Here is a 9583-nt window from a genome sequence, read left to right as displayed (position 1 = left end):
ATCAACTCCAATCTAGACGCTCCCCTGTTGCTGAGGCGTGGTGACGCTGTAGCTGGGTGATTGCAGTCAGAGTAGTGGTGTTTGGCGTCTGTACTACAGGTAAGAAGATGGGAATGTGCCAAGGTGATTACTACATTCAGGACAATAAGTAGCTAGCTGTAGGTGTGCAGAATCCCACTCCCAATATTGTCAGGCTCCCGCACCCCCTGGTGTCATGGGCTGTCGGGCTCCCGCACCCCCTGGTGTCGTGGGCTGTCGGGCTCCCGCACCCCCTGGTGTCGTGGGCTGTCGGGCTCCCGCACCCCTTCGTGTCGTGGGCTGTCGGGCTCCCACACCCCCTCGTGTCGTGGGCTGTCGGGCTCCCGCACCCCCTCGTGTCGTGGGCTGTCGGGCTCCCGCACCCCCTCGTGTCGTGGGCTGTCGGGCTCCCGCACCCCCTGGTGTCGTGGGCTGTCGGGCTCCCACACCCCCTCGTGTCGTGGGCTGTCGGGCTCCCGCATCCCCTCGTGTCGTGGGCTGTCGGGCTCCCGCACCCCCTCGTGTCGTGGGCTGTCGGGCTCCCGCACCCCCTCGTGTCGTGGGCTGTCGGGCTCCCGCACCCCCTCGTGTCGTGGGCTGTCGGGCTCCCGCACCCTTCATGTCGTGGGCTGTCGGGCTCCCGCACCCCCTCGTGTCATGGGCTGTCAGGCTCCCGCACCCCCTCGTGTCGTGGGCTGTCAGGCTCCCGCACCCCCTCTTGTCAGGGGCTGTCAGGCTCCCACACCCCCTCGTGTCGTGGGCTGTCAGGCTCCCACACCCCCTCATGTCGTGAGCTGTCAGGCTCCCGCACCCCCTCGTGTCGTGGGCTGTCAGGCTACTGCGCCCCATCGTGCCGTGGGCTGTCAGGCTCCCGCACCCCCTGGTGTCGTGGGCTGTCAGGCTCCCGCACCCCCTGGTGTCATGGGCTGTCGGGCTCCCGCACCCCCTGGTGTCGTGGGCTGTCGGGCTCCCGCACCCCCTGGTGTCGTGGGCTGTCGGGCTCCCGCACCCCCTGGTGTCGTGGGCTGTCGGGCTCCCGCACCCCTTCGTGTCGTGGGCTGTCGGGCTCCCACACCCCCTCGTGTCGTGGGCTGTCGGGCTCCCGCACCCCCTCGTGTCGTGGGCTGTCGGGCTCCCGCACCCCCTGGTGTTGTGGGCTGTCGGGCTCCCGCACCCCCTCGTGTCGTGGGCTGTCGGGCTCCCGCATCCCCTCGTGTCGTGGGCTGTCGGGCTCCCGCACCCCCTCGTGTCGTGGGCTGTCGGGCTCCCACACCCCCTCGTGTAGTGGGCTGTCGGGCTCCCGCACCCCCTCGTGTCGTGGGCTGTCGAGCTCCCGCACCCTTCATGTCGTGGGCTGTCGGGCTCCCGCACCCCCTCGTGTTATGGGCTGTCAGGCTCCCGCACCCCCTCGTGTCGTGGGCTGTCAGGCTCCCGCACCCCCTCTTGTCGGGGGCTGTCAGGCTCCCACACCCCCTCGTGTCGTGGGCTGTCAGGCTCCCACACCCCCTCATGTCGTGAGCTGTCAGGCTCCCGCACCCCCTCGTGTCGTGGGCTGTCAGGCTACTGCGCCCCATCGTGCCGTGGGCTGTCAGGCTCCCGCACCCCCTGGTGTCGTGGGCTGTCAGGCTCCCGCACCCCCTGGTGTCGTGGGCAGTGGGGCTCCCGCGCCCCCTCGTGCCATGGGCTGTCAGGCTCCCGCACCCCCTGGTGTCGTGGTCTGTCAGGCTCCTGCACCCCCTGGTGTCGTGGGCTGTCAGGCTTCCGCACCCCCTCGTGCCGTAGGCCGTCAGGCTCCCGCACCCCCTCGTGCCGTGGGCTGTCAGGCTCCCGCACCCCCTCGTGTCGTGGGCTGTCAGGCTCCCGCACCCCCTCGTGCCATGGGCTGTCAGGCTCCCGCACCCCCTCTTGCCCTGGGCTGTCAGTCTCCCGCACCCCGTCGTGCCGTGGGCTGTCAGGCTCCCGCACCCCCTCGTGTCGTTGGCTGGCAAGGTCCCGCACCCCCTCGTGTCGTGGGCTGTCAGGCTCCCGCACCCCCTCGTGCCCTGGGCTGTCAGTCTCCCGCACCCCGTCGTGCCATGGGCTGTCAGGCTCCCGCACTCTCCCCTTGTCGTTGTCTGTGGAGAAGATTAATACATATTTTCATTTTTCAGGTTTTCTCTTATAAAACAAGATCCCTGAGCTTCTGTCTTTGACCGAAAAAATGGCGTCTGACAAGTCGCTGCTGTCTGCAGAAATGAACACAAACATGGAGGAAGCGCTGTATGAACAGATGCTGATGAAGGTACGAAAGATGAATTGGAGAGGCCAGCAATCACCGGGTGAATGTCTCCTCCGTCAGCCACCGGGGGCGCTGCAGTCTCCAACATTTACCTAATGTGTATTGTTGGCTTTAGACCCCTCACAGTTGTACTATTTTGGTGCAGGAAAAATCAGTTTGCAGAACCATCCTGTTCATGTTACTCACTGATTCTCACTTGTTGCCTCATTTCAGGCCAAACAGGAGATGGAGAGCAGAATACCGAACTTACCAGAAAGCAGACAGATCAGACCCCAATCGGGTGAGATGGGCGTCCTCTGATTATTATCCAGATTACTTTGTGCATATTATGTGACAGATACCACAGTGGGGCAGTGGGGTCTTATTGACTGCAACGGTCACATGATGCAACCAACGTGGGGGGTCACATCGTTTTTTCTTATACAGTTGGTTACATGTAAATGCTGCTTGGCTTTTGCCAATTTTATTGTATTTTTGTTCACTTTTTGTTTTTATTTCTGTGTTAGGTTTCTGCATTAAAACTCGCACATCCAAAAATACCAAAATCTTTATTAACATCTGCAAGTCGAACCAGATCCCAGCGTCCCCGGACCTGACGGAGCAGGAGTTAGTCAGCATCCTGGAATCTGATGATCCCTCTGGCTATCGAGTCCCCATGAGCCTTGGAGAGCCCCACGTTGAAGTTGATAATAGTACGGTTTTTTTTAATACAGCGCGTCTCTTTTTAAAGGGGTAGTCCAGAGATATCCTTAAAGGGGTTAAAATAGCAAGTATTACAACTTACTAATCCTCAATGGTCAAAGGTGCCATCTCCACAGGTTCTGGTAGGTCCACTTCCAGTCTGCGGAATAAAGTTTGACATCTTGTTGTTAACTTTTGAACTTTTTTGGTTTAGATTTGGGACTTAAAGGGATTGTCCACTACTTGGATTCCCCTTTAAGAACTTATACCACTTATTCATAGCAGCCCTACTAAGGTCAATGGATTGAGTCGGCACCGCAAAGTATCTAAGTCCTGGTGCACTTTGTCCTACAGGTGGATGCGGCTGCACTGCATACGACATAGTGATTAATGGCACCTTCTTTGAGAAAATTAAGGTAACTGCAATTGCTTATTTTGACATACGAGTTGTCTGCTCTCCTTTGTGTCAGCTCCTTACTTTGTATTTTTTTATTAGAATAATGAGCTTTTCAGGGAATTTTTTATCACCGTGGCCATGGAGGGACTAGAGAACAAGTACCAAACGGAGCTGTCAAGAGGTAACGACCGCATCACTGATATTTTCCTTGATTTTTTCCATCGACCACACAAGGACTTGTTCTTTCGTGGAGCAAGTTTACCATATAATATATTGAAAATTTTTATGTACCAACCTGTTGTATGGCACCGTATCAAATGCCTTTGAAAAGTCCAGATAGACAACATCCACTAAGTTTCCCTGGTCCAACCTAGAACTTACCTCCCCATAGAATCTTTTCAGATTAGTTTGCAGGACAGATCCCTCATAATCATATGTTTAGGTTATTCTTATTGAGGTGCTCCAGGTTAGTATCTCTTAGAAAACCCTCAAAGATGTTGCCCACAGTACAAGTTAAACTTACCGGTCTATAAATTCCAGGCTCAGATGTTATCCCCTTCTTGAATATTGGTACCACATTTGCTATGTGGGTGCAACACTGGTGGATATGGACCCACTGCCCCACGGGAGGGTTGTGATTAGGTGTCTACTGGGTCTCCACTAGAACCTCTGGCGGTGAGGATAGACTGGGCCGCCGATAGACACCAGGTACCACTTCAGGGCAGTCCCCGGGACTGTAGCAGCATTCCGGAGGTACCAGGGTACCAGACACAGGAGAGCGAAGACAAGGACTAGGTCAGACAGTCTGAGATCGGGGCAGGCAGCACAGGTTCAGGATAGAGAAAAATGGCAAGGGGGACAGGGGTTTTTGATACCAGAAAACTCCTTTAACGCTTGCAACCTCTGTTGCTTGACTGCAACTCAAACAGTCAAATCAGTCAGTAAGAATTTAGGGCACTTCCATGGCGATATTTTGCATCAGTATTTGTTAGCAGATGCCAGGAGTGGATCCAAAACAGAAGAGGTGAAAGTGTTTCAGTTACTATTTTTCACTGTGTTTGTTCCCCTCTGGTTTTCAGCTTACAAATACTGATGTAAATTAGTGCCCAAAATACTCACTGTGTGAATGAGGGGAGGAAGCTGCTTGTAGTACTGTAATAGAAGTCCTTATTCTGAGGATGAGTGCTATAATTCTTGTCTTCTCTGCTCCATCAAACTCCCCAGAGCAGGGGCAACCCCTGGGGCAAAACTGCTGGCAGCAGATGTCCAGACGTATGACTCAGTGAAGTGTGATGGACCCCGACTCCCAAACAAAATGAATCAGACACATACAAAATAAATACACAAAGCATTGCAATTAGGTGTCAAACGTTCTCAACTTTATTTAAATTTACATGACACCGAAAATGGCACAACCCTCGACTCACGAAGAGTCACCCTCCAGCACTCAGGAGAGGAAAAACCCATGTGGAGGAAACCTCTAGGGAACCATGGCTGGAGGGCTGCCCTTCCCTTGGTCTTAGAGAGTTAGTGCCGATATATGGCGGAGTTTTAGAATTTCTACATATTTACAGAGAACGACATAACAAATATAGACTATTAATGTGATAAACTGGATGTGGGAGAGATCTGGCTGCGATATCTGTCACCACATTTGTTGCTGGAACGAATTTAGTTGATCTGATTTCCCAGATTTATCTACCACTTCTCCCTTACAGATCCAGCTCCGTCTCTCAAGAAGTTGGGTACTTGGTTACAGGGGTTGCTCATTATGGATAACCCCTAATAGGATGAGTATCCCCTCCCCCTCCCAATTTATCACCCATTAAAGTCAAGGATCCATCCATGAACTCACAAAGAAGAGCAGCTGTTTGTACATAGTAACAGAAGGGGATCCTGTTTTGGGGACCCCCCGTTCTGTTACCTTCCCTTCCCCCCGGGGTGTCTAAGAAGACAACCCCTTTCCCTGCTAGAACCTCCAAATTACACCAACGTTGGCACATTACGTGGGGTGGTCAAGCTCAAGGTCCTCAGGCGCATCATCAGTAATGGCGCTGATCGTGGCAGCGCGGCATTCTTTTATGGAATCTTCTTTATGACACTTGTTTATGCCCTCACAATAGTTGTCATGATTACTACAAGGGCTATTACTGATGCAGGGTCCAAGTATTAACCCTTTCATCATTGGTAATTCATTTTCATTATGGAGGCAAATAACTGCACTTGTTACCAAGCAGGAGTCTTATAATTACGGCTTCCCTTAGGCACCATAAGAAACATAGATTATAGAACATACGTACAAGTGTTTCAGGAGTGTTTTGCACTTTTTAGATCCATAGATTGGGCTTATAACTAGCACTTTACAAAGCAGAAAATTAAGAGGAAATTACTTGTAAAATAATATTATAGGGAATTGCATTTCAAGCATTTTCCTAATGTGCATTCTGCATACTTGCATAGTTACATAGGTTGAAAAAGTTTGAACTTTAATGTCCTTGGTCTATCTCCAAAGTTATCCATTTTCTTTTTACTAGATTATTTATAACCCACAATGTCATGTTTTGTTAAAAAAGTATCCAGCCCTTCTATAAATGCTGTTATACTATCTGCCATTACTATATCTTGTGGTTGGCATTCCACAGTCTGACTGCTCTAACTGTAAAGAATCCTTTCCTATTAAGTTGCCAGAATCGCTTCTCCTCCGCTTGTTATGAATGTTCCTGGTGCTTTGTAAGGTCCTGGAAAGTGATAAGTCATGTGCCAGTACTATGCATTGACCACATATGTATTTATACATATAAATGTATATTTATGAAGGAGATGATAATTACCCTTCATAGAGGTGTTACGATCATTCATAAATTGCTTTCATAGGTTTGATCTCCAGGATTAGCAGAGATTTGGGGTGTAAACGTAATAAATAATGAGTAAAACATCAAAGCAAACGAAAAAGGGTTTTTGACCCAAACTGGTAGGTGAGACCGGCTAGCCCCATATTATACGAGGTCACAACCAGGTTTCGCCTGAGGAGGGCAGCACTAATGAGTCCTCAGGAGCGCATAACCCTGAAATATGCAGCGATTCTACACTGCCCATTATAAAAGGGTTTAATATGCTACTTACTACCATGTTTTAGCTAAGATACAAGGCATACTTGTAAGGAGAGATGAAAAAGGTGATGGGGGACAACATATAAATATACTGAGGAACTCTATACACTAGTGGCCAAAATTGAGGCAACACCCCCAAGATTTATAAATTTTTAGCATTTTGCCAATACAAATACAAATTTCATGAATGTTTTTGATTTCACAGTAAAGTTTTTAAGTAGAAATAAAATCTCATATAGAAACACAATATTAGCAGGAAATTTGTTCATTTGTCAACAAATTGGACACTATTGTCACTCAGATGACTGTGGGAGAAAAGCCATTGATTTGTCCTATTTTCATATCTAACACTAAATGTTAATACTCAGTTGGATAGCCCTCGGCCTTGATGACTGCCTGGCATCTACTTGGCATGCTATCTACCAGTTTGTGTAAATCAGATGGTGTGATGATATGAAGCCATGATTTGATGATGGCTGCAATGAGTTCCTGCTTGTGTGAAGCCCGCTGTTTTGACACCGCTCTTTTGAGGCGAGCCCAGAGATTCTCAATAGGATTGAGATCTGGGCTGTTTCCTTGCCAATTCAATAGCTGGACATTTTTGTCCTTGAACCAAGAGAGACATTTTTTAGCTGTATGGCATGGGGCTCCATCTTAAAATAAACGGTGTCCCTTCACTAAATACATCATGTGCCGAAGGAATGAGTTTAGGCTGAAGGACTTCCTTGACGTACTTTTCAGCATTAACTGTTTCTTCAATTACCTGCAGCCTACCACCTGCATCTCTGGACACGCAGCCCCCTACCATAACACTCAGAGGAGGCTTCATGGTGGGTACTGTACCCTCTGGCAACCAGTCCTCTCCAGGTCGTCGTCGAACGTAGCGGACACCGTCGCTGCCAAAGATGGATATGCGTGTCTCATCGCTCCATATAACATTTCTCCATTGTTCAATGGTCCATTTACAATGTTCTTTGGCCCCTGCAGACGTTTCTGACGCTGTGAGGCATTCAAAATGGCTTTTTACCTGGTATTCTGGCTCTTAACCCCGCGTTTACCAGTCGTCGTCGAACCATCCGATCAGACACTGTCACTCCGGTGTTGACAAGCTCCTTGTTGATGTTAACAGCCGTTTATTTCCTGTTATTTAGGGCGATTCTAACAATTCTTCTATCAGTCTGAGGAGTTGTAGCCTTCTTCCTTTCTCTACCTGGTTTATTCTTTATCGAACCAGTCTCTTGAAACCGCTTACACACTTTGAGAACGAATACATGTAATTGCTTTCCTTTTGATGACAAACTGGCTTTAAAATATAAAAACCGCATTTTAATCGCACAATATCTGTCTTAAATCACACCCAGGTCACTATAAACCAACATAGAATACATATCGCAGAAGAGGGCGTGTGTACAAGTAAGTAGGTCAGTGAAAACTTCCATTAAATATTGGTGATGGTGAAAAAGTGAAGGTGTTGCCTCAATTTTGGCCACTAGTGTATAACACAAAATATAAACAAAAAAGAAAGGGAAGAACATTTCTGCACAAAAAACATGTCGCTCGGCAGGAAAATCCCCTTGATATTGCGTTTTTTGAGATTTTTTTTGTCCCGTTCTTTAGAAACGCTGCAAAAATACTGAAAGAATAGACATGAAACTGCTTCAAATCTGCGAGGATTTACTTTTCCTGGTACTATCAAACATAGCGTTTTTGGGAACTTGGAGCTCTATATTACAAATATGTCCGTCCCTCCAGTTGAAAGAAACTAACATTTTCCTGGAGGGAAGTTTATATTTTACATTATGTCAGTTTTTGTCTATCGATGATAAAGTGCAGTTTGCAGCAATTTTTATTGTGACATATACCCAAATCATTCACGAAAATATTTCAAATTCAACGCGCGTCGGGCGGGCCTGCGTGCTCTCACATGCCAGAGCTGAGTTTCAGTTCCAGTCCGACCCTGTTAATCATCTATGGTTTCCCTTCAGAGTGGAAAATGCCGAAAAATCGGAAGTTCCTGGGATCCATTTTTGAACAGAATATCAGAACCAAATCAAAACCGATGATTCAGGAAATGGACACAATGGGGTAAGTCCAAACTCTAAGGTACAAGTCTATGGCATACAGTCTGTAAAAGACGACAGAGTAGGCTGCTGTTGAGCATCGGCGGCTTCTTCTCTGATGTTCCTCGCTCATCCATGCAGTACATGGTCGGCCATTCAATTGATTGGATGTCTTATAATACCACATTTCCTCTAGGTACACAAAGTATGAAGAGTGCCACTCCTCCTGGTGATAGGTTATATCCAACAGAAGCGGCAGCGCCACTCCTCATGGTGATAGGTTACACCCAACAGATGGGGGAGCGCCACTCCTCATGGTGATGGGTTACACCCAACAGATGGGGGAGCGCCACTCCTCGTGGTGATGGGTTAAACCCAACAGATGGGGGAAGTTGCAGAATGGCTTGTTATGGTGCAAGAACAATGTGGACATTGTTTTTTTTTTGTTTTAACTATTATGCCTTTATGTTCTTTATTTTTTTCCTACAGACCCTCCCAGCTAACTCCAAGCAAGTCCCTCATCTCAGAAGTTGAAAGGTTTGGGTTACTTTGAGGTTTAATGCCTGCATTTACTTTTTTTAGAATCCCATCTTACAAAAGATATAGGATATCCAACTTCTTGGACTCCAAGAATAAGGGGGCTGCAGCCTGGAAGTAACCCCGCTGCCCTTTTTAAAGAATATGCTGGTGTGGGGCAGCTATCCGGATTTTCACTGTGCAGGAGAACTGCAGCTAAGCCCATTCACTTTGCTGGATCTATGCTGTCGTTCCGCTGCACAGTGGAGGCCATGATGCCAATGTGCAGGGAATGACCCTGAAAGGGGCTGTTCCTCATTACCAGCATCAGTGCCCCTTTATTATATTAGAGATTGACCCCAACAGATCATAAATTGATGGTGTACCCTTGCAATATACTGCTGCCTTCCTTTTTTTTATCAGTTCACCCGTGAAACCAGATTACATGATTGTGGCGGAACCTCCTGTAGGACACCCAAGTTTTCTGGTGGCTGAAATCTCTTTACCTAAAGTGGTGAGACCC

The 9583-nt window shown here is 48.6% G+C and overlaps 1 long non-coding RNA gene across 1 annotated transcript; it reads left to right on the top strand.

Annotated features, from left to right (window-relative positions):
* Positions 1-2898: 2898 nt before the first annotated feature.
* Positions 2899-3785, top strand: LOC141248680 (uncharacterized). The gene is made up of 3 exons (XR_012311858.1): positions 2899-2988; positions 3332-3393; positions 3474-3785. It is a non-coding gene; the product is annotated as an uncharacterized lncRNA (long non-coding RNA).
* Positions 3786-9583: the final 5798 nt, after the last annotated feature.

This window comes from Phyllobates terribilis, unplaced genomic scaffold (genome assembly GCF_046119375.1).
Source record: "Phyllobates terribilis strain yellow unplaced genomic scaffold, ASM4611937v1 Scaffold_3786__1_contigs__length_70355, whole genome shotgun sequence".
NCBI lineage: Eukaryota > Metazoa > Chordata > Amphibia > Anura > Dendrobatidae > Phyllobates > Phyllobates terribilis.
This window is presented reverse-complemented; position numbering and strand designations above follow the sequence as displayed.